Consider the following 24,253-nt stretch of genomic DNA (forward strand, 5'->3'; position numbering starts at 1 on the left):
AAGTCCCCCAGTAGAACGAGGAAATCACCAGGGGGAGCACTCTCCAGTACTTCCTCGAGTGAATCCAAAAAGGGTGGGTACTCTGAGCTGCTGTATGGCGCGTAAGCGCAAACAACAACTGGACCCGTCCCCCCACCCGAAGGCGGAGGGAAGCTACCCTCTCGTCTACTGGGTTGAACTCCAACGTGCAGGCTTTGAGCCAGGGGGCAACAAGAATTGCCACCCCAGTCCGTCGCCTCTCACTGCTGGCACAGCCAGAGTGGAAGAGAGTCCAGCCCCTCTCAAGAGAAGTGGTTCCAGAGCCCTTGCTGTGCGTCGAAGTGAGTCCGACTATATCTAGCCGGAACTTCTCCACCTCGCGCACTAGCTCAGGCTCCTTTCCCCCCAGCGAGGTGACGTTCCACGTCCCAAGAGCTAGCTTATGTAGCCATGGATCGGACCACCAAGTGCCCTGCCTTCGGCTTCCGCCCAGCTCACATTGCACCCGACCTCTATAGCCCCTGCTATGGGTGGTGAGCCCATTGGAGGGGGGACCCACGTTGCCTCTTCGGGCCCCATGGGGATATATATATATATATATATATATGTATATATATATACATATATATATATATATATATATATATATATATATATATATATATATATATATATATATATATATATATATATATATATATATATATATATATATATATATATATATATATATGTGCATATATACAGCATATATATGTGTACATATATATATACAAACCCCGTTTCCATATGAGTTGGGAAATTGCGTTAGATGTAAATATAAACGGAATACAATGATTTGCAAATCCTTTTCAACCCATATTCAATTGAATGCATTACAAAGACAAGATATTTGATGTTCCAACTCAAAAACTTAATTTTTTTTTTGCAAATAATAATTAACTTAGAATTTCATGGCTGCAGCACGTGCCAAAGTAGTTGGGAAAGGGCATGTTCACCACTGTGTTACATGGCCTTTCCTTTTAACAACACTCAGTAAACGTTTGGGAACTGAGGAGACACATTTTTCAAGCTTCTCAGGTGGAATTCTTTCCCATTCTTGTTTTAAGTACAGTTTAAGTTGTTCAACAGTCCGGGGGTCTCCGTTGTGGTATTTTAGGCTTTATAATGCGCCACACATTTTCAATGGGAGACAGGTCTGGACTACAGGCAGGCCAGTCTAGTACCCACACTCTTTTACTTAGTATGAAATAAGCAGGGGCGTCCATGGTAACGTTGCTTGGATGGCAACATATGTTGCTCCAAAACCTGTATGTACCTTTCAGCATTAATGGCGCCTTCACAGATGTGTAAGTTACTCATGTCTTGGGCACTAATACACCCCCATACCATCACAGATGCTGGCTTTTCAACTTTGCGCCTATAACAATCCGGATGGTTCTTTTCCTCTTTGGTCCGGAGGACAGGACGTCCACAGTTTCCAAAAACAATTTGAAATATGGACTCGTCAAACCACAGAACACTTTTCCACTTTGTATCAGTCCATCTTAGATGAGCTCAGGCCCAGCGAAGCCGACGGCGTTTCTGGGTGTTGTTGATAAACTGTTTTCGCCTCACATAGGAGAGTTTTAACTTGCACTTACAGACGTAGCGACCAACTGTAGTTACTGACAGTGGGTTTCTGAAGTGTTCCTGAGCCCATGTGGTGATATCCTTTACACACTGATGTCGCTTGTTGATGTAGTGCAGCCTGAGGGATCGAAGGTCACGGGCTTAGCTGCTTACGTGCAGTGATTTCTCCAGATTCTCTGAACCCTTTGATGATATTACGGACCGTAGATGGTGAAATCCCTAAATTCCTTGCAATAGCTGGTTGAGAAAGGTTGTTCTTAAACTGTTCAACAATTTGCTCACGCATTTGTTGACAAAGTGGTGACCCTCGCCCCATCCTTGTTTGTGAATGACTGAGCATTTCATGGAATCTACTTTTATACCCAATCATGGCACCCACCTGTTCCCAATTTGCCTGTTCACCTGTGGGATGTTCCAAATAAGTGTTTGATGAGCATTCCTCAACTTTATCAGTATTTATTGCCACCTTTCCCAACTTCTTTGTCACATGTCGCTGGCATCAAATTCTAAAGTTAATGATTATTTGCAAAAAAATAAAGTTTATCAGTTTGAACATCAAATATGTTGTCTTTGTAGCATATTCAACTGAATATGGGTTGAAAATGATTTGCAAATCATTGTATTCCGTTTATATTTACATTTAACACAATTTCCCAACTCATATGGACACGGGGTTTGTATATAAATGGACGAAATGGCTGGGGAGAGGGAAGTCTGGGCTTCCCTGCTTAGGCTGCTGCCCCCGCGACCCGACCTCGGATAAGCGGAAGAAGATGGATGGATGGATGGATATATATAAATACATAATAAGAATTAATAATAAATATAAAAAAACGATTTGTAACTTAAATAATAATTTGTAACTAAAACCTTTTTTGGTTTAAAAATACTTTTAAAATTTCAAATCCATGTTTTGTTTGTTTGCAAATCCAATCTCTCTCTCTCTCTCTCTCTCTCTCGCTCTCTCTCTCTCTCTCTCTCTCTCTCTCTCTCTCTCTCTCTCTCTCTCTCTCTCTCTCTCTCTCTCTCTCTCTCTCTCTCTCTCTCTCTCTCAGCTGCTGGATGCTGCGTCAGGAGGAGCGACGTTTCGTCTGGATGGAGACCGACTGAGGAGTCAGCAGGTCCGCGGAGAAGCAGCAGACAGAGAGGGGGGATCGAAGGTAACCTGTTGTTGTTGTTGTCAATTTGTTTTTCATAAACATAAATGCATGGTGGACTGAGGGGAGAATAATTGAAGACAGGGAGAAAGCAGATCCGTCGTTTTTGTCGGAAAAAGAGCAGACACTATCCAGACGTCGGCATTTGATTTCTTGTTGTAAATGTTTGGGTTTTTGTGTGTAAAAAAACAAAATATGATACCGCTGTATGTATAAATGTAAGCACAGGATGTATTTATTTTAGTGGTTGCGCAAATAAAAGCCTCAGAAACACCTGCTGCATACGCAACATTAAATAAAAACAAGCCTTGATTGCACTAAAATTAAATGTCACTACAGCCTTTTCATTGACGAGGAAAAAAACATTGAGCGCCCTCACCAGGTCGGTAACGGAATGACACCCGGCTCAACAGTAGCTTTTAACCCAACAAACAATATGACCGCGCAAACCAAACAATATAACAAGAACACCACCGGTTAGCTATTAGTGCTTTAACAGAACATATATCTGTACAGTTACTAGTTATATTTTATGAAAACTACGCTTTTTTCCGTGGAATGGTGTCTGGTACACACGTACCAGAGAAGCAACAAACAGTTTGCAGTAATGTTGTTGTTATTATAGAATATACATTCAATGCTAGCTAACGTTATTAGTCAGGATTAATTTGGGGCCCTAAGAAGAATTTAGTTTGAGCCTCCCCATTCCCCAAAAATGTCACACTTTTTAAATTATTATTATTTTTTATAATATTTATTTATTCATTTGATAGGGAAATCATAATACAGGTAATGAGAAAATACACTTTTGAATTTAATCGATGCATGTTTTTTTGCTAAAACTAATTGTTGGGAAATACATTGTTTGTGAATTTTTTTTTTTGTGCAAAATAGAAAATTTAGACTTAGACCTCCTTTTTATTGTCATTCAAATTTGAACTTTACAGTACAGATACATCATAAGAACGAAATTTCGTTGCATTAGCTCATTGTAGTGCAGGATACAAAATCAATAAGGTGCAGATATAAATAAATAGATTACTATACACATAAATATATTGCACTTTTGCATATGCATCCACGTTTATGGATGTATGTTACATTGTCTTTTATATTCCAGCGAGTTAATCCCTTTTTGAGGGGAATTGAGGGGATAATTATGATGCGATCAAGAGTCTTACGGCCTGAGGGAAGAAGCTGTTACAGAACCTGGAGGTTCTGCTACGCAGGCTGCGGAACCTCTTTCCAGAGTCCAGCAGTGAAAACAGTCCTCGTGGGGGTGGAAGGAGTCTCTGCAGATTTTCTGAGCCCTGGTCAGGCAGCGGCTTTTTGTGATTTCCTGGATAGGAGGAAGAAGAGTCCTGATGAGGACTTAGAGGGGACATAAAACACTTCCTTGTGGTCTACATAACATTTGGTCCAAATGTTTTTTTGTAGACCATCTTCAAGCCGCTTTCTGACGTCTCTTAAGGTTGCTCCGTTTTGTAGGCGGTCTTATTTATGTGCCTCCACTTCGACTAGGTCTTCACCCCGTCAGACACGTTGTAGTTGTTAGCGCTTCCAAATGGAGTCTATTGACAGATATAAGTTAGAATATGCTCATTTGTATTTGAAATGACAACAGCAGAAGATGCATGTGCACGTAGGAGCAAGTCTGACCCACACCAAGAGGATAGAGAAAAATAAGGAACCTATTGGCTACAGCGTCGGACTACAATGGCGGACTAGCGCAAAGTTTTTCAGATAAATCTCTACCATATATGGGATATTTGCTGACATCACACTTGGGAAAAATGTCACAAGATGAACGAATTCCTTAGAGATTGTTTGGAGGAAGTAAAAAAGAAGGCAATATTGTTTTATAAATATCTCCGCCATTGCCTCCATGGTTTGATTTCACATTTTCGGGACTTAGACAAATCCCACATATACAAAAACAGGTATCAAAAGGTAAGAAAAGTTGAGGTTTCATAATAGGTCCCCTTTAAAACATAAACTTATATTTTTGTCATATATTTCTTGTCCAACCGGGATTTAAATCCAGTACCTGTGTTTACAAGCCCAGCACTTACACTGCACGTCCAGGGGACTTTGTGAATGTCTGCAGAATGTTTACATTGTATCATTGAAGGAAGAGGCTAAGAATCCATTTCCAGTCAAATTTGAGGGGCCTGTCATTTATTTTTTGACTTTTCACATGCATTTCTTCCTGCAAAACTTAACTTTGCCAAATCATATCATTATTAGCTGACCGCATATAATAATTGTCCATAACTAATGTAGGTGTTTGTTAGATGGGGCGTAGTTTACATGCTCAAAGCCAAAAAAGAGCAGGATATAATGCTTATAACACTTTGAAAACTTAGCCCCTTCAACAAGATGTTTGTTTTTGTAAGAAAACTTGAAATGCAGTGAAATTATACATACATTGGTTAAAATATTGGTAATGTCAGTGGCTCAAATATAGTTTTAAAACAAAAACAATTTGCATTCATGGCAGCCTGGATGGGCTACAACACCCACCGCGCCCCCGAGAACGACAAGTGGTAGAAAATGGATGGATGGATGGATGGATGGTTACTTGTTCGTGTGTGTGTATCTTAGGTTGTGCGTAGCTTACACGCTCGAAGCAGGAAGAGGGTGTGAGATAATGCTTGCAGCACGTTCAAAAGTTAGCTAGTAAAGGGGTTTACTTCCTGTTATACGCTCTTATTTTAGTTTTGTTTAGTCTTTATTTGAAGGGACAATGCACAGAGACATTAAGCTCAAAGACAGATATGTTCTGCACCAGATCATAGTTAAATAGCTCATTTCCATCTGCAGTTCCTTGTAGGGTTGTACGGTATACCGGTATTAGTATAGTACCGCGATACCAATGAATCATATACGGTACTATACCGCCTCTGAAAAGTAACAACTTGGTATCGGATTGATACCCAAATTTGTGGTATCATCCAAAACTAACATAAAAACAACAGAAGAATAAGTGATTATGACATTTTAGGAGAAGTGTAGACAGAACATGTTAAAAGAGAAAGTAAGCCGATATTAACAGTAAATGAACAAGTAAATTAATAATTCATTTTCTGCCACTTGTCCTTAATAACGGTGACAAAATAATAGAATGGAAAATGACACAATATGTTACTGCATATGTTAGCAGCTAAATTAGGAGCCTTTGTTTGCTTACTTACTAATAAAAGACAAGTTGTCTTGTATGTTCACTATTTTATTTAAGGACAAACTTGCAATAAGAAACATATGTTTAATGTACTGTAAGATTTTTTGTTTAAATAAAACCAATAATGTAATTTTTTGTGGTCACCTTTATTTAGAAAAGTACCGAAATAATTTTGTTACTGGTACCAGTACCAAAATATTGGTATCGGGACAACACAAGTCCCTGGTTACCTAAATTAAACATATACAATAACATGCAATAAAATATAACAATAAAATTATAGTATTTTAAATTTAAAATTTAAGTCATACAATTTGTTCCCACTCTGTTTTCTGTATGTGTTGGTTTGCAGTGGCTTCACCCCTGCTTCCAGTTGATTAGCGATTATGCTTTTCACCAGTCACCAATTATCACTTGAAGACTATTTAAGCAAGTTTCATAGCTTAGTTGGTGAGGAAGTTGGTTGGTGTCAGACCACAAAGTGTTTTTTTTTTTGAATGGTCGCGAGCAAACAATTTCATCGTCTTTCGCAATTGTAAAACCGGTCCTGACCCCTGTCAGGACTGTGAATGAGTGACAAATGGCAGGGTCAGGGGGGGAGTTTGAGTGAGGGGAGTATGGAGGAGAATCAGAATCAGAATCAGAATCAGAATCAGCTTTATTGTCATTACGCAAGGTAACGAGATTGAGGCCATTCCATACAGTGCGATGTGTGCATGCTAGAAAAACAATGTGCAAATATATAAAAATATAAAAAATGTAGAAGTGTAATGAATATGGTGTGAAATGAATATATACATGAAAAAACAAAAACAAAACAAAAACAGGGTGGTTGGTGGAATGGGTTATTGCACCGAAGAGAAGTCAGTTATGAGGGACAATGGGGCAGTCCGTTCAGGATGGTTATGGCCCTGGGGAAGAAGCTGTTCTTTAGCCTGTTTGTTTTGGTTTTAATGCACCTGTAGCGCTTCCCAGAGGGCAGCAGGTGGAACAGGTCAGAGCCAGGGTGGGTGCTGTCCTTGATGATGGCACTGGCTCTGTTGAGGCAGCGGGAGGTGTAGATGTCCGTCAGAGAGGGGAGAGGGCGGCCGATGATCTTCTGAGCCGTCTTGACCACTCTTTGCAGCCTCTCCCTGTCTGCTGCAGTGCAGACAGAATGGTGCCTTGATGAAGGTAAAACCTCAAAGGAAAAGGATATTGAGTCGAGATAGTGCGTCAAGCAGTGTGAAGGAAGATTGATGGGTAGGAGGAATTTAAGGTGCTTATAAAATTTAAGGAAGGGCAGGACATCAGGAAAGTAGGGCCAAGTGCAGGTATGTGGTTCCTATGTGGAAACCTCTGTGACTTAGAGAGGGAAAACATGCATGACAATGGGGATCTAATGATAATGTGTAAGAGTGAAGGATAAAGAGAAAAGGCCTTAAAACTTAAAAAAAAATTGCAAGAAAGAAATTGCGGTGGAGAAAAGGTAGAAGCAAGGAGAATAACAAAAGCAGTAATATTGGATATTCATTGTAATACATGATATTCATTGTATTATATCATGGGTGTCAAACTCTGGGCCGCAGGCCAAATTTGGCCCGCCGTGTAATTTCACTTGGCCCTTGAGGCGATATCAAATTAACACTAAAGCTGGCCCGCCGATTATATATTGCGGCGGTGCCGCGGTAACACCGCATTCACCGCTAATTCTAATACTTGCCAACCCTCCCGGGAGTCTTCCAAACTTCTGCGCCCCTCCCGTAAATCGTCACGTCTGCTTTTCAGCCAGTCCAACCAGTGCTGGCCCAGTCACATAACATGTGCGGCTTCTGCACGCACACACAATTAATTGCAACGCATACTTCAACAACAGCGATACAGGTTACACTGAGGGTAGCCGAATAAAAAAACTTTAATACTGTTAGAAATATACGCCACACTGTGAATCCACACCAAACAAGAATGACAAACACATTTCGGGAGAACATCCGCACCGTAACACAACATAAACACAACAGAATAAATACCCAGAACCCTTTGCAGCACTAACTCTTCCGGAACGCTACAAGGTGTGTGTGTGTGGGGGGGAGGTTTGGTGGTAGCGGGGGTGTATTTTGTATGCGTTGCATTCACTCTTGTGTGCGTACGGAAGCCGCACATATCTTGTGACTGGGTCTGAACGATGTTAGAATGGATGAAAAGCGGACGTGACGATAGCTCGTAGAGTATGTTAAAGGCAGTGCATTTAAGGCACGCCCCCAAGACTGTGGTCCGGGTGGACGAGATATAATGACTGATGAACACCTTTGTTCGATAATGAAGGTTGCCTCAGCTCAAAGCCTGAGCCCCGACATTAATGAACTAGCATCCAAGAAAAGATGGCAGGTATCTGGCTTGGGCACATCAGATTAGATCAGTGTGTTGCATACTGAGCAGTTTAAAGTCCTGAATGGTTGGTTTATTCATTGTTATTTTATTTTCAAATGTATTAGCCTGTGGAAAAAGTTAATGTTGATATTTACCTCAGAAGGCTGCAAATAGAAAATAGGCATTCACTTTTTATTTAAATTGTATTTGATATGCCATTGATATTTTCTAATTATTATTATTATTATTTGAAACTAGATTTTGCATGTCACTATAAAGTTATATAAGCCTTGCTTGTTCAATATTCAATGCAAAACTTGTTTGGGTCCCTATTAAAAGGTTAATTTGTTCAACCTTGGCCCGCGGCTTTGTTCAGTTTTAAATTTTGGCCCACTCTGTATTTGAGTTTGACACCCCTGTATTATATGATATCCATTGTAATATATGATATTAATTGATGGAGGACTTGGACAAAATGAAGGAGATCATTAAAGGAGGTAAAGTAGTGAACCTGAGGAGATTAAAAGTCGACAGCTTATCAGTGCTGGTGGAATTTTAGGAGGAAACTCTGCCTAAATTTGTGTTTATAGGGTACATGAAGCATAATACAAGGGTGTTTGTGCCACCACTCCTATGGTGCTACAAGTGCCAGAAATATGGCCATATACAGCAAACTGCAAAGGGGAACACATCTGTGGAAGGTGTGGGGGAGGACATGAATATGCCAAGTGTGGAGCGGCTGTACAGGAGGAATGTGTAAACTGTGGTGGGGCACACGGTGTTGGCCACAGAGGTTGTGAAGTGAGGATAAAGGCTGCTGAAATTCAACAAATAAGAACTGGGGGGAAAATTTGTATGCTGAGGCAGCAAAAAAGTACATGAAAATCAGGCGGAAAAAAGAGTGGATGCTTGCTGTAGGATACAGGAAGGCTTTCTCATTGTCAAAAAATAAAACCTTGTCTATTTCATTGCCGAAGTAATTATTTGTACATGCAAGGCTAAACATAAGTCAGAAAAAACAGTGGTTGTAGTGAAAAGTGCAGCTAAATTTGGACATCGAAGATCTCCCATGGGAGAAAGTATATGAGGAGCTCAGAAGTCGAGAAAAATTTGAAAAAGAGGCAGCCAGTAAACCTTAAAAATAAAAAATTGATTTCCTACAGTGGAATGCAAGAAGTCTAATAGCCAATGGTCAAGAGTTGAAACAGTTCATCTCAAAGCAAAACAAAAAAACAGACATCATATGTATGCTAGAGACATGGTTAAAACCACATTTAAATTTCGTTATTAATGGGTATATGTGACAGGACAAATAGCAGTGGGGTGGGTGTGCTGTTTTTAGAAAGGAAGGGATTCCCTAGAGCAGACCTAGTCAAATTAAGGCCCGGGGGCCGCATGCGGCCCGTTAAGCTTTTCAGTCTGGACATTCCCAAATAATTTTTTTAGATCTTTAAGATTGAAACTGTGCAGTGATGTTTTCAAATTACCCTAAATCTTGAACTATACAAAGTATTTCAATGGTTGTAATCTGCGCTTTTGCATGAAATACTATCCATCCATCCATTTTCTACCGCTTATTCCCTTTTGGGGTCGCCGGGGGCGCTGGAGCCTATCTCAGCTACAATCGGGCGGAAGGCGGGGTACACTAATTACTATGTTAATCTAATTAGTTACTATGGTAATCTAAGTCACAGCAGCTTAGAGGAGGCACCAAGCAGTGTGGGTGGGATTCGTTTCCACAGAGTGTCAGCCCTGAAATGCGAGTGTCAGAGACAGGGGTGCCGAAAAGGGGGGGGGGGGGGGGGGGGGGGTAAAGGAGACAGATTCTAGGGGCCCATGATGGAGGGGGGTCCAGAGAGGCCCCTAATGATGATGAAATTATAATACAGAAAAAATAATGACACTGTGTTGGGGGCCCTGTAAAGATTCTTTTCATGGGGCCCAAAATCCCTAGCGGCACCCCTGGTCAGGGACGCAGAAGGAGATTTTTACAACAAAGTTCTAAAGCTTAGTGATGTATCAGATATATCAGATATTAGGTGTTTTTTTTTTTTACCCTTTGTGTTCATATTTCACTGTGTTTGTTGCATTGTTGTTGTCAATATTTAGTGTTTTATCGTTCATAGTTAATATTGTAAATCCCACATTCTTTATTTTCATGTACATTCTTGGTGTCTCATTCAGTAAAAAAAATTAAAATTCCATTCCGTTTTTTAAGGCGGTCTGTCACAAAGTTTGTAGCATTCAGACATTATTGTGAGGTTTTGTATTAGTGTCCCTAAAAATAGATTTACTGGCCCCCAGACACATTTTTTCTCTCCAAATCCCACCCAGGCAAAATAATTGCCCAGGCCTGCCCTAGAGGGTGCTGGGTAGAGGTCAACATTTAGATTATGGAGTGGTAGCAATTTGGAGTGGTAATTTGGGTTGGAGATTTGTTGTGGGGAGCAGACAAAACTGATCACAATGGCAGTGTTATGGAAGAACTTATTGATGGGAAGAATTTGGTTGGTTTGAATGATGGTACGGCTACAAGAGTTGGTCCGAGAGTGCAGTCAGTGTTAGACTTGACATTGGCATCCCACACATTAGCAAACAAAATATTATGGGAAGTCAATATTGAAACAACAAAAGGAAATGATCATTACCCTGTTAACTTTTCATTCGGTAACAAAAACATCCATCCCATCCATCCATTCTCTACCGCTTATTCCCTTTTGTGGTCGCGGGGGGCGCTGTAGCCTATCTCAGCTACAATCGGGCGGAAGGCGGTGTACACCCTGGACAAGTTGCCACCTCATCGCAGGGCCAATACAGATAGACAGACAACATTCACACTCACATTCACGCACTAGGGACCATTTAGTGTTGCCAATCAACCTATCCCCAGGTGCATGTCTTTGGAGGTGGGAGGAAGCCGGAGTACCCGGAGGGAACCCACGCAGTCACGGGGAGAACATGCAAACTCCACACAGAAAGATCCCGAGGCCGGGATTGAACCCAAGACTACTCAGGACCTTCGTATTGTGAGGCAGATGCACTAACCCAGCGTTTCTCAAAGTGTGGGGCGCGCCCCACTGGTGGGGAATAGAGACATGACAGGTGGGGCGCGAGGAACGGGAGGGAATTTCACTTTAATTTTTTATTTATTTTTTTTTTTTTACTATGCTTTCATTTTCTATACACACTGTAAATCACTTTGTGATTCTGTCTGTGAAATCCGCTATATAAATAAATGTAAATTACTTATTTTTCCTGTAGGCTTTAAATTTCTAGGTAGGAGCAAAAGTTTGACAGACATAGCAACAGTAACTAATGGGGGCGGGGCTAAGCGGAACAAACTTGACGAGACAAGCGCAGCAAAATGAAAAGCTGTCCCACTGTCAAACGACACAGTTGCGAGACGTAGATGCGACATTGCAAGTGATCTTGAGGAACAACTCGGAGACAAATGAAAAGAAAGTCGTTTTGCTTTACAAGTGAACGAAGCTACTGACAGCAATAAAGACTGCCTGTTCATCGAATACGTCCGCTTTGTGAATGGCGAGTCACTGTGCGAGGATTTTCTGTTTTGCAACTACATCAAAAATAGAGCTCTGCTGATGATCTGTTCAAGATAATTGACAGTTTCCTCAAAGAACACGACCTTAAATGGGAAAACTGTGTGGGCTTTTGCTCTGATGGCGCAATGACCATGGCAGGGTCAAGAAACAAGCTGCAGGCTCTAATAAAGAGGGTTGCGCCAAATGCGCATTGGACACACTGTGTCATTCACCGGGAAGCACTCGCGTCAAGGCAGCTCAGCCCCGAACTCAATGAGGTTTTAACAGATGTGAGCGCGGTAAATTTGATCAAAACACGACCACTGAAAGCGCGACTGTTCTCTGCACTGTGTGAGGAAATGGGAGCTGATCATACAGCCGTGCTGTTTCACCATACTTGCCAACCTTGAGACCTCCGATTTCGGGAGGTGGGGGTGGGGAGCGTGGTTGGGGGTGGGGGCGTGTTTAAGAGGGGAGGAGTATATTTACAGCTAGAATCCACCAAGTCAAGTATTTCACATACATATATATATATATATATATATATATATATATATATATATATATATATATATATATATATATATATATATATATATATATATATATATATATAAGAAATACTTGACTTTCAGTTAATTCTAGCTATATATATATATATATATATATATATATATATATATATATATATATATGCATATATATATATATATAGCTAGAATTCACTGAAAGTCAAGTATTTCTTATATATATATGTATATATATATATATATATATATATATATATATATATATATATATATATATATATATATATATATATATATATATATATATATATATAGATAAGAGAAATACTTGAATTTCAGTGTTTATTTATTTACACATATACACACACATAACACTCATCTACTCATTGTTGAGTTAAGGGTTGAATTGTCCATCCTTGTTCTATTCTCTGTCATTATTTTTCTAACCATGCTGAACACCCTCTCTGATGATGCATTCTGCTTCGTCTCCTTGTTGTGTGCGCAGTTGTGCACTGCACTCTCTAAAAGCCGTAGATGTTAATGTCACATATGCATGTACATAAGATGGCAGTATTGCCCTGTTTAAGAGTGTCACAACATTGCTGTTTACGGCAGACGAACTGCTTTACGGTAGACGAAAACGTGACTGCTGTTGTGTGTTGTTGCCGTGCTGGGAGGACGTTAATGAAACTGCCTAACAATAAACCCACATAAGAAACCAAGAACTCGCCCTCGATCATTCTACAGTTATAACGTGATTGGGCAGGCACGCTGTTTATATTGTGGGAAAGCGGACGTGAAAACATGCTGTCGACACGTCACTCGGGTACGCCTGAATTTCGGGAGATTTTCGGGAGAAAATTTGTCCCGGAAGGTTTTCGGGAGAAGCGCTGAATTTCGGGAGTCTCCCGGAAAATCCGGGAGGGTTGGCAAGTATGTGTTTCACAGTGAAGCAAGGTGGCTCTCCCGGGGCAAAGTGCTGTCACTTGCCCTGTCTTGCCAAATGCATAGCTCCTCCTTTTTTTTTGCAAAGATTGCAAAGTGGCACTTTTATTTTATTTATTTTGAACTTGATGCAAGTTATTTGATTTATTATTGAACTTGATGCAAGTTATAACACTTTTATTTGATTTATTATTGAACTTGATGCAAGTTGTAACACTTTTTTTGATTTATTATTGAACTTGATGCAAGTTATAACACTTTTGTTTTATTTATTATTGAACTTGATGCAAGTTATTTTATTTATTATTGAACTTGATGCAAGTTATACCAGGCAGCACGGTGGTAGAGGGGTTAGTGCATCTGCCTCACAATACGAAGGTCCTGAGTAGTCTTGGGTTCAATCCCGGGCTCGGGATCTTTCTGTGTGGAGTTTGCATGTTCTCCCCGTGACTGCGTGGGTTTCCTCCGGGTACTCCGGCTTCCTCCCACCTCCAAAGACATGCACCTGGGGATAGGTGATTGGCAACACTAAATTGGCCCTAGTGTGTGAATGTGAGTGTGAATGTTGTCTGTCTATCTGTGTTGGTCCTGCGATGAGGTGGTAACTTGTCCAGGGTGTACGCCGCCTTCCGCCCGATTGTAGCTGAGATAGGCTCCAGCGCCCCCCGCAACCCCAAAGGGAATAAGCGGTAGAAAATGGATGGATGGATGGGCAAGTTATACCACAGCTGCACAGTTATTTTATTTATTATTGAACTTGATGTTATTTTATGTTATTGAGTTTGAATGTATATAACTTGATGTTACTTGATGTTCAATAAATTTGAAAATGTTAAGCTTGGCATTAGCGTTCTGTTGGGGCGATGGGGGCAGGTGGGGCTTGAAAACTTCCCCTTGTCCAAAGTGGGGGATGACAAAAAAAGTTTGAGAACCACTGCACTAACCCCTCTTCCACCGTGCTGCCCGGTAACAAAAACAGTAATGCTGAAATAAAATATTCATAGCAATGACTATTTAACAAAGCAGATTGGGTAATGTTTACACATCTGATAGGGGTATGCAGGAAATTGAAATTAATGATGTAATAAATAATGATATAAACACAGTTATTGTGCAAGCTGCTAAAAGCTTTATTTCAGAGAGGTCTGGAAGTAAGAGGAAGAAGTGAATCCCTCAGTGGACTTGTGGTTAGAGTGTCCACCCTGAGATCGGTAGGTCGTGAGTTCAAACCCTCGTGAGTCATACCATCCATCCATCCATTTTCTACCGCTTGTCCCTTTTTTTTTGGTGGGGTCACGGGGGTTGCTGGAGCCTATCTCAGCTGCATTCGGGCGGAAGGCGGTGTACACCCTGGACAAGTCGCCACCTCATCACAGGGCCAACACAGATAGACAGACAACATTCACACACTAGGACCAATTTAGTGTTGCCAATCAAAGACTATAAAAATGGGACCCATTACCTCCCTGCTTAGCACTAGCATTAAGGGTTGGAATTGGGGCTTAAATCAACAAAACGATTCCCGAGCTGCTGCTCACTGCTCCCCTCACCTCCCAGGGGGTGGAACAAGGGGATAGGTCAAATACAGAAGGTAATTTCACCACACCTAGTGTGTGTGTGAATATCAGTGGTACTCTAACTTTATCCATATTGAATATAAAAGATAACAAGCGAAAGTACGGAAAATAATACGAAAATGTAAAAAAAGTATTGTGTTGGGAGAAAGATTAATATAAATTAAATTTGGGGAATTATTACAAATATGAGTGGGGGTGCAAAAGTCTCGGAACTATGCAGTTTTAAAGAATGAAGAGATAATAGCAGTTAAAGATGAAGACAATGTAAATATGATGGTAAGGGTACTAACTAAAGTGCATAGTTGGGAAAATGTGACTAATGAGAAGAGGAAGAAAAGAGAGGAAACAAAAAAGCAATATCAGCATTTATTAGAAAGTAGAAAAGAAAAAGAAAAAATTCATTAAATGTTCCATTTACGGTACATTGAATGAAATGAAAAAGGCAATAAATAAAGCAAAAGTAATGTCACCAGATAAAGGCAGAAGAAGCTATGCGATGTTAAAACATCTGAGTGAAGAAGCTTGTAAAATAGTATTGAAGATGTTCAACAAAAATTTGGGAACAAGGAAAAATTCAACAAATCTGGAAGGTGGCAACTATTGTCCCAATTAGGAAACCAGGGAAGAACCCTACAATAGCAACTAATTATAGATCAATAACTCTAACCTCTCATCTTGAGAAAAGTATGGAAAGAATAATTGTTGAGCGAATTCGCTTTTATATTGAATCAAAGAATTTAATACCAACATTTCAAAGTGGTTTTAGAAGAGGAAGATCGACAATGGATCCTATTGTCAAGTTAGAGAATGACATAAGGAATGTGCAAGCTAATAAAGAAACAGTAGCAGCTGTCTTTTTTGACGTGGAAAAAACTTACGATATTTTATGGAGAGATTGTGTACTAATTAATATATACGAAAGCTTGGAATAGAAGTAAGGATGTATGAGTGGATCAAGAAGTTCCTCAGTAACAGGGAAATACAAGCATGATTGTGGACTATGGGGTTCCTCAAGGAAGTGTGATTAGTCCCATTTTGTTTAGTATTATGACAAATGATATATATGATGGAGTGGATTACAGAATATTATTATTTGCTGATGACGGTGCGTTTTGGAAAAGAAGCAGAATATTGAACATACAGTACACAGTTTACGAAAGGCTATCTATCAACAGCTGGAATATGGGGAATTACATTCTCAGCTGGAAAAGACAAAATTATTATTTTTTACAATAAGAAAATATATGATAGGTACACGTTCACAATGTATGGTAAAGAGCTAGAAAATATCAAATGTATGACATTTTTAGGGATGTGGTTTCACACCAAGCTGACATGGCAAATGCATATTGAAAATAGTTAATAAATGTGATAAAGTTACTAAGGTGAATAGATGTTTGAGTAGTGAAGTGTATTTCTGGTCTTGTCATCCTCGTCCGGACAGAAGGGTGACACGGCGGTGTGGCTGGATCAAAAGAGACGGCGGAGACACTTTACTGAACCAAAAGATGCTTTATCACAAGCGAGGAGGTCAGGTCAAGAAAATGAGGCACTCCTGACTGGAAAAGCCAAAACACCAGTCTTTTATTCCTTCTTTCTCTGTCTGGGTGTGTGCTTAAGTCAGGACAGCACAACCTGAACATGTAAGGAGATGTTCGTGTGTAGTGACTAGAAAACAACTGCTTTAAGTCATAACTCAAATGTTGGCGTTGAGCTACATAGGTAGTCTTTTCTCAAGGATATGGTTATCACTTCTACATTCCGAAGTCCCAATTAGGGCCTCTTTCCTACAAGAAGTGATCCAATGCACCTGCGAATGTCAAACTAAGGGGCCTTATCTTATTATATGCTCAAACTGAAATACCACTATTTACTTAAACTTGGTGGTTTGCTTTCTCCAATGTGAATATAAACATTCACCATATGTAGAACATAATATGAGTTAATTCATTCACTTCAGTTGCAAGGAATGGGGAGCAGACATTGTGTCTAAGAAAATATTGTATATTGGCTTGATAGGATCCGCCTTCCACCCAAATGTAGCTGAGATAGGCTCCAGCGCCCCGCGACCCCAAAGGGAATAAGCGGTAGAAAATGGATGGATGGATGGATGGATCAGTCATTGATTATGGATGCGTAGCTTATGGGTCAGCAGCGAAGACCCAGTTAAAAAAGTTTGATGTTGTACAGAATAAAGCATTAAGGATTCGTTCAGGGCCCATGAGAACCACCCCGGTGTGTGCACTCAAGGTTGAAGATGGTAAATTGTCTTCTGAGCTGAGAAGACTCCAAATATCATTGCCATACTTTTTACAGTTACAGGGGCAAAGAGATCATCACCTAACCAAAAATATTGTTATTCAAACGCAGAAACAGACCAAAAGTATGAGAGATCATTCTATTGAAAACATGCACGCTCAAGTAAAAAAAATGTTTTTTTTCTAATCTTTCAATCAGTCTGTCTGTGATTCATCCGCCTCATCCGCCCTGAATGTTACCAAGCCCAGACACTGACACTAGACGATCTAGATCAAGACGCACAAAGGTGATTTTGGATAATTAGCTAAGATATATGCAGATAGATTTTATGGATACAGAGACAGAATAGTACTTGGCCAAGTTTTACTAAAGCTTTAGGAGACCAGCCCTTACAATGTGACAATAGCATCAGCAAGAAGAGGTCTAAATCCAAACAAAAAGAGTCAGCTTGTGTAGAGCGCAAACAGCCATTCTCGCCCAGAAAGTAGCACAGCTGCTTCTTCAAAACAGATAAGAAACTAGCCAAAACAGTGAGCCGACAAACAAGGGCCCTTAAGACAAAACAGAATTTACTAGCGGACATAAGATAAAAGCAAGAGAAGACGCACAACATGGGAAAATAATAGCTGCTTTAAACATGACTATGGATTAAGAAAGAACACTTAAAAATATCTAATTCTCACAATACGTAAAGATTTATACGGATGGTTCTAAACAACCAGCAACTGGGAAAGAAAGAATAACTGACCATTTTTCTGTCTTTTCCGCTGAACTCGTGACAATTATAATGGCACTGCGATGAGTGGAACAAGTTAAACCATTAAAAGTAATAACATGCACAGACTCATTATCTGCTGTTGAAATTATGAAATCAGGTAACGCGAGTGGAAGAAATGATTTGATGTATGAGATTTTAGAAATGCTGTTAAAAATTCATAACGTGGGAACATATGTCAAATTTGTTTGGATCCCAGCTCATGTAGGAGTGATGGTAAATGAACTAGCAGACAAATATGCCAAGCAAGCAATAACGATTGGAAGCATAACCATCCATTGTTAAGTTAGTAAATCAGAACTCAATTCATTAGTTAGGAAAGAAATTATGAGGATGTGGCGAGACCGGCGGAGTCATGAAGATAAGAAAAGAGCATATTTTACTACCAATCCTCAAGTTGGCTCGGGACGTCGGGGTAGTAGATGCAGAAAGGAAGAAACGATCATCACTCGTTTGAGGTGAGGACATACTGGGTTATATAAAACACTGTTCTCAATAGGCTAACACAAGACTGGGAAATGTGACAAATGTAGTAATCCAGAAACAGTAGAACTTGTCATTTTGCATTGCATTAAACATGATAGAGAAAGAAACAGAATAAAGAAAAAAATAGAAGACAATGGAGAAACGTTTGGACTCAAGTATTTTTTTAAGTAAAACATCAGATCACACAGTTACAAAATATCTGTTTGACTTTTTGAAGGAAATCAAGATCATTAATAGAATATAATATCTTTATTGTTGGTTATTATAATTATTAGTATTGATATATGCTGATATGCAGGTGTATACTGTATATTAATAGGAATTTGAATCAATGTATAATTTCAAAATTTAGTCTTTGACCCATTACATTTTTTAATTTTACCTATCATTCACAATCATGAGAGACAAGAAGACAAAAGTACTTTTTTGTTGTTGTTGCTTTCTAACATGTAAAAATCGGCTCGTTCTAGATGGCCTGCAATGCAGCTAATGGGAGCAATCAATTCGACCACTAAATCACTTTAAATTGCATTCAAAAACCATCAACAATAAATCATTTACGTTCCGTAACCTGTATAATAACAAAACTGCAGCAACATTGTTACTGTAAGAGCGAACACTGAGGAACTATTTTTGTAGCGTAGTAACACATCGGCGTGCTACGGTATTCGCCGTAAAAGCTAACTATGGCAAGAGATAAGCTAGCGTCTACAACAGGGGTAGGGAACCTATGGTTCTCGAGCCAGATGTGGCTCTTTTGATGACTGCATCTGGCTCTCAGATAAATCTTAGCTGACATTGCTTAACACGATAAGTAATGAATAATTCCGCTGGTAATCACAGTGTTAAAAATAACGTTCAAAATATAAAACATTCTCATGCATTTTAATCCATCCATCCGTTTTCTATGGCAATACATTTTTTTATGGTAAGAAGTATTTTATGTATTATTGGTTAGCTTCAGAATAATGTTATTAAAAAGAATAGGATACTTATTATACTCTAAAAATGTTGGTCTTACTTAAAAATGCACGCCTTTAGTTGTATTCAGTGTTAAAAAATATTATATGGCTCTTACGGGAATGCATTTTTAAATATTTGGCTTTCATGGCTCTCTCAGTCAAAAAGGTTCCCGACCACTGTTCTACAACAACACAAAACCTGTTTGAGTTTGTAATGCACAATACTGCGATAAGACACCAATCTGTACTGACTGAAAAATATGAACAATCATATTACAGTATCTCTAAAGTATTAGCCCACATTTCATGTTTTGTTTGTACACAGCTGAGCTAGCCAGACAGTCTATGCACTGTAGTTGTAATAACACGCATGATGTGCTGCGTGTATCATGATCGATATTAAAATGACTCACTCGATGGACAGTTCTAGCAGGACGTTTCCTGTTGATTTTGGTTAAGCAATCCATTTATGAAGAAATAGCTTTGCAAAGTCGCTTTCACCTCACTCTCCCGGCTTCCGTCTGCTCCAACGTTTCACTCTTCCTTTGTGCTGGCTTCTATAAGCAGCAGTATATTTAGCTTCAAAAGTACAAGGTTGTGAATCCTCATATGTACAAAAATAGTCATCTTCATTGTCTTTTACCAAGTCTGCCATGATTAGAAAACACACTCGTGTGTGATTCCGGAAGTAGGAACACAAGTTGTTGCCAGAAGTCAGGCGTGTGCTGCTATGGAAACAGAAATTAATACGCAAAATAAATCAGTCCCGGAAATAATTAAAATGATCAAAATACGGTAAATATTGAACATAATACATATTGATATGAACGTGTCTGTTACTACATTATATACAAACCCCGTTTCCATATGAGTTGGGAAATTGTGTTAGATGTAAATATAAACGGAATACAATGATTTGCAAATCGTTTTCAACCCATATTCAATTGAATGCACTACAAAGACAAGATATTTTATGTTCAAACTCATAAACTTTAGTTATTTTTTGCAAATAATAATTAACTTAGAATTTCATGGCTGCAACACGTGCCAAAGTAGTTGGGAAAGGGCATGTTCACCACTGTGTTACATGGCCTTTCCTTTGAACAACACTCAGTAAATGTTTGGGAACTGAGGAGACACATTTTTTAAGCTTCTCAGGTGGAATTCTTTCCCATTCTTGCTTGATGTACAGCTTAAGTTGTTCAACAGTCCGGGGTCTCCGTTGAGGTATTTTGGGCTTCATAATGCGCCACACATTTTCAATGGGAGACAGGTCTGGACTACAGGCAGGCCAGTCTAGTACCCGCACTCTTTTACTATGAAGCCACGTTGATGTAACACCTGGCTTGGCATTGTCTTGCTGAAATAAGCCGGGGCGTCCATGGTAACATTGCTTGGATGGCAACATATGTTGCTCCAAAACCTGTATGTACCTTTCAGCATTAATGGCGCCTTCACAGATGTGTAAGTTACCCATGTCTTGGGCACTAATACACCCCCATACCATCACACATGCTGCCTTTTCAACTTTGCGCCTATAACAATCCGGATGGTTCTTTTCCTCTTTGGTCCGGAGGACACGACGTCCACAGTTTCCAAAAACAATTTGAAATGTGAACTCGTCAGACCACAGAACTCTTTTCCACTTTGTATCAGTCCATCTTAGATGAGCTCAGGCCCAGCAAAGCCGACGACGTTTCTGGGTGTTGTTGATAAACTGTTTTCGCCTTGCTTAGGAGAGTTTTAACTTGCACTTACAAATGTAGCGACCAACTGTAGTTACTGACAGTGGGTTTCTGAAGTGTTCCTGAGCCCATGGGGTGATATCCTTTACACACTGATGTCGCTTGTTGATGCAGTACAGCCTGAGGGATAGAAGGTCACAAGCTTAGCTGCTTACGTGCAGTGATTGCGCCAGATTCTCTGAATCCTTTGATGATATTACGGACCGTAGATGGTGAAATCCCTAAATTCCTTGCAATAGCTGGTTGAGAAAGGTTTTTCTTAAACTGTTCAACAATTTGCTCACGCATTTGTTGACAAAGTGGTGACCCTCGCCCCATCCTTGTTTGTGAATGACTGAGCATTTCATGGAATCTACTTTTATACCCAATCATGGCACCCACCTGTTCCCAATTTGCCTGTTCACCTGTGGGATGTTCCAAATAAGTGTTTGATGAGCATTCCTCAACTTTATCAGTATTTATTGCCACCTTTCCCAACTTCTTTGTCACTTGTTGCTGGCATCAAATTCTAAAGTTAATGATTATTTGCAAAAAAAAAAAAAATGTTTATCAGTTTGAACATCAAATATGTTGTCTTCGTAGCATATTCAACTGAATATGGGTTGAAAATGATTTTCAAATCATTGTATTCCGTTAATATTTACATCTAGCACAATTTCCCAACTCATATGGAAACGGGGTTTGTATATACTTGCAGTCTGTATATAAAATGTTGATGGAGGGTTTTGAAGTTGTTTTAGGGGGCTTTGAAGGCTACATCGGTGACTCCCATTAGTTGCATCTTTCAAGTGTTGTTTTATCATCTTCAAAATTGTTAAAAATAAATAAATAAATAAAAGACGTGCGTTCTTGTCTCTCATATTGATTGTGAACGAAAGGCAAAATTCCCAGAAAAGTGCAGTTCCCCTTTAAGTCTCCATTTACATCCGATTCCCAGTTTGTTTCTCCGTAAAACAAAAAGAAGAAGAAGAAAGAAGAAGTTGGTTGTCAGGTCATCGCTTCTTTTTTTGCAGACACTGCTGTTTTCTAGTTGCTGCTTTCTCCTGAGAAAAACGTGAGTTTTTTTGTTTCTGATTCCTGCATAGCTTTGTGTTTTTGTATTTTTGCATTTCGGTACTTCTTGAACTTTTTTTCCTCTATATTCTTAGTGCATTATCAAGCACCTCTCTAGTTTTTGCCTTTTTGTATATTGTGCCACTACTTTTGAGCACCTCCTTTGACTTTATTCACGTCAACTGCCTCTATGTCATTGCATCCTGGGGTCACGCCATCTACACAAAGTGCAGATCGCAACAAAACAGGCACTTTAATGCACTTGAAATAGTCATAATGAATGCTTGACTTGCTGCTCCTGTCTTACAGAGCAGTGATTCCCAACCTTTATTGAGCCAACTAGGCTTAGCCTTTATAATTGTAGGACTTACAAAACCCAAAACCAGTTAAGTTGGCATGCTGTGTACATCATAAATAAAAACATAACACAATGATTTGCAAATCATTGTATTTGCTGGAAAACGTTGTTTTTTGCAAATATTAGCTCATTTGGAATTTGATGCCTGCAACATGTTTCAAAAAAGCTGACACAAGTGGCAAAAAGACTGAGAAAGTTGAGGAATGCTCATCAAACACTTATTTGGAACATCCCACAGGTGAACGGATTAATTGGGAACAGGTGGGTGCCATGATTGGGTTAAAAGCAGCTTCCATGAAATGGTCAGTCATTCACAAACAAGGATGGGGTGAGGGTCACCACTTTGTGAACAAATGCGTGAGCAAATTTCCAACAGTTTAAGAACAACATTTCTCAACGAGCTATTGCAAGGAATTTAGGGATTTCACCATTTACGGTCTGTAATATCATCAAAAGGTTCAGAGAATCTGGAGAAATCACTGAACGTAAGCGATGATTTTACAGACCTTCGATCCCACATGCGGTACTGCATCAAAAAGCGACATCAGTGTGTAAAGGATATCACCACATGGGCTCAGGAGCACTTCAGAAAAACACTGTCAGTAACTACAGTTTGTCGCTACATCTGTAAGTGCAAGTTAAAACTCTGCTATGCAAAGCGAAAGCCATTTATCAACAACACCCAGAAACGCCGCCGGCTTTGCTGGGCCCGAGTTCCTCTAAGATGGACTGATGAAAAGTGGAAAAGTGTTGTGTGGTCCACATTTCAAATTGGTTTGGAAACTGTGGATGTTGTGTCCTCTGGAACAAAGAGGAAAAGAACCATCCGGATTGTTATAGGCGCAAAGTTCAAAAGCCAGCATCTGTGCAAGGCATGGGTAACTTACACGTCTGTGAAGGCACCATTAATGCTGAAAGGTACATACAGGTTTTGGAGCAACATATGTTGCATTCCAAACAATGTTATCATAGACGCCCCTACTTATTTCAGCAAGACAATGATTGCTGCCCAGAAAGTGTGGGCACCTTTCTAATGTTCTTCCTCAAAATGCAAGTCCTCACATGCAGGAGGATGCTGGAATATGTCAGATGCATTGCAACAGTCAGCCTTAATGCATTTTTGCAGCTCGATGTTTTTTGTGCACATCATGCCATGCATGTATGTGAGACGAGTGGGTGAAGTTTTCGGCCGTGCTCAGAGGGTGTGACCGCGGTGTCGAGAGCAGCGGAATGAGAGGGTGACGAGAGAGTGGCAGAGGTGTGCGGGTGTGTAAAGGGGTTAAAATTTGTGCCTGTTGGCAGGTGTGTTAGCCACTCTTCAAGTGGGGGTGTCACTAATGTCATAATACTTTTTTTTCCCTCATCATATATATTTCGTGATCTACGGCTTGGCGACCCCTGCTATAAGGCATAACATGATAAACGGGTACATGAAGCGCCATAACACGAAACGTCGTAACACAAAACGCCGTAACGCGATACACTGTAACATTAAACGTTGTGATGTGAAACTATATAACATGAAATATCTTAACATTAAACTCAGTGACACTATAAGGCATAAAACGATACAACGTAACATGAAACGAGATGCATGAAACGCCTGAGCACGATACGCTGAAACACGAAATTCCATAACACGAAATGCCATAAACACAAAATGCCGTAACACGAAATGCTGTAACGTCCAAAGTTGTAGCATGAAACTCTGTAAAACTATAAG

The 24,253-nt window shown here is 39.8% G+C and overlaps 1 protein-coding gene across 2 annotated transcripts in view; it reads left to right on the plus strand.

The window, feature by feature from the left end:
• The first annotated feature begins 2,655 nt into the window (after positions 1-2,655).
• The window catches only part of slc29a4a (solute carrier family 29 member 4a), a 52,620-nt gene continuing 31,022 nt past the window's right edge, over positions 2,656-24,253 (plus strand). Inside the window, exon 1 of one of the 2 annotated variants that reach the window (XM_061974016.2) lies at positions 2,656-2,771. The gene's annotated coding sequence lies outside the window, so the exon portion shown is untranslated. Of the gene's footprint in view, positions 2,772-22,104; positions 22,174-24,253 lie in introns of those variants that run through there. The other variant, XM_061974017.2, reaches the window with a different exon arrangement.

The sequence above is a fragment of the Nerophis lumbriciformis genome, linkage group LG22 (genome assembly GCF_033978685.3).
Source record: "Nerophis lumbriciformis linkage group LG22, RoL_Nlum_v2.1, whole genome shotgun sequence".
Taxonomy (NCBI): Eukaryota; Metazoa; Chordata; class Actinopteri; order Syngnathiformes; family Syngnathidae; genus Nerophis; species Nerophis lumbriciformis.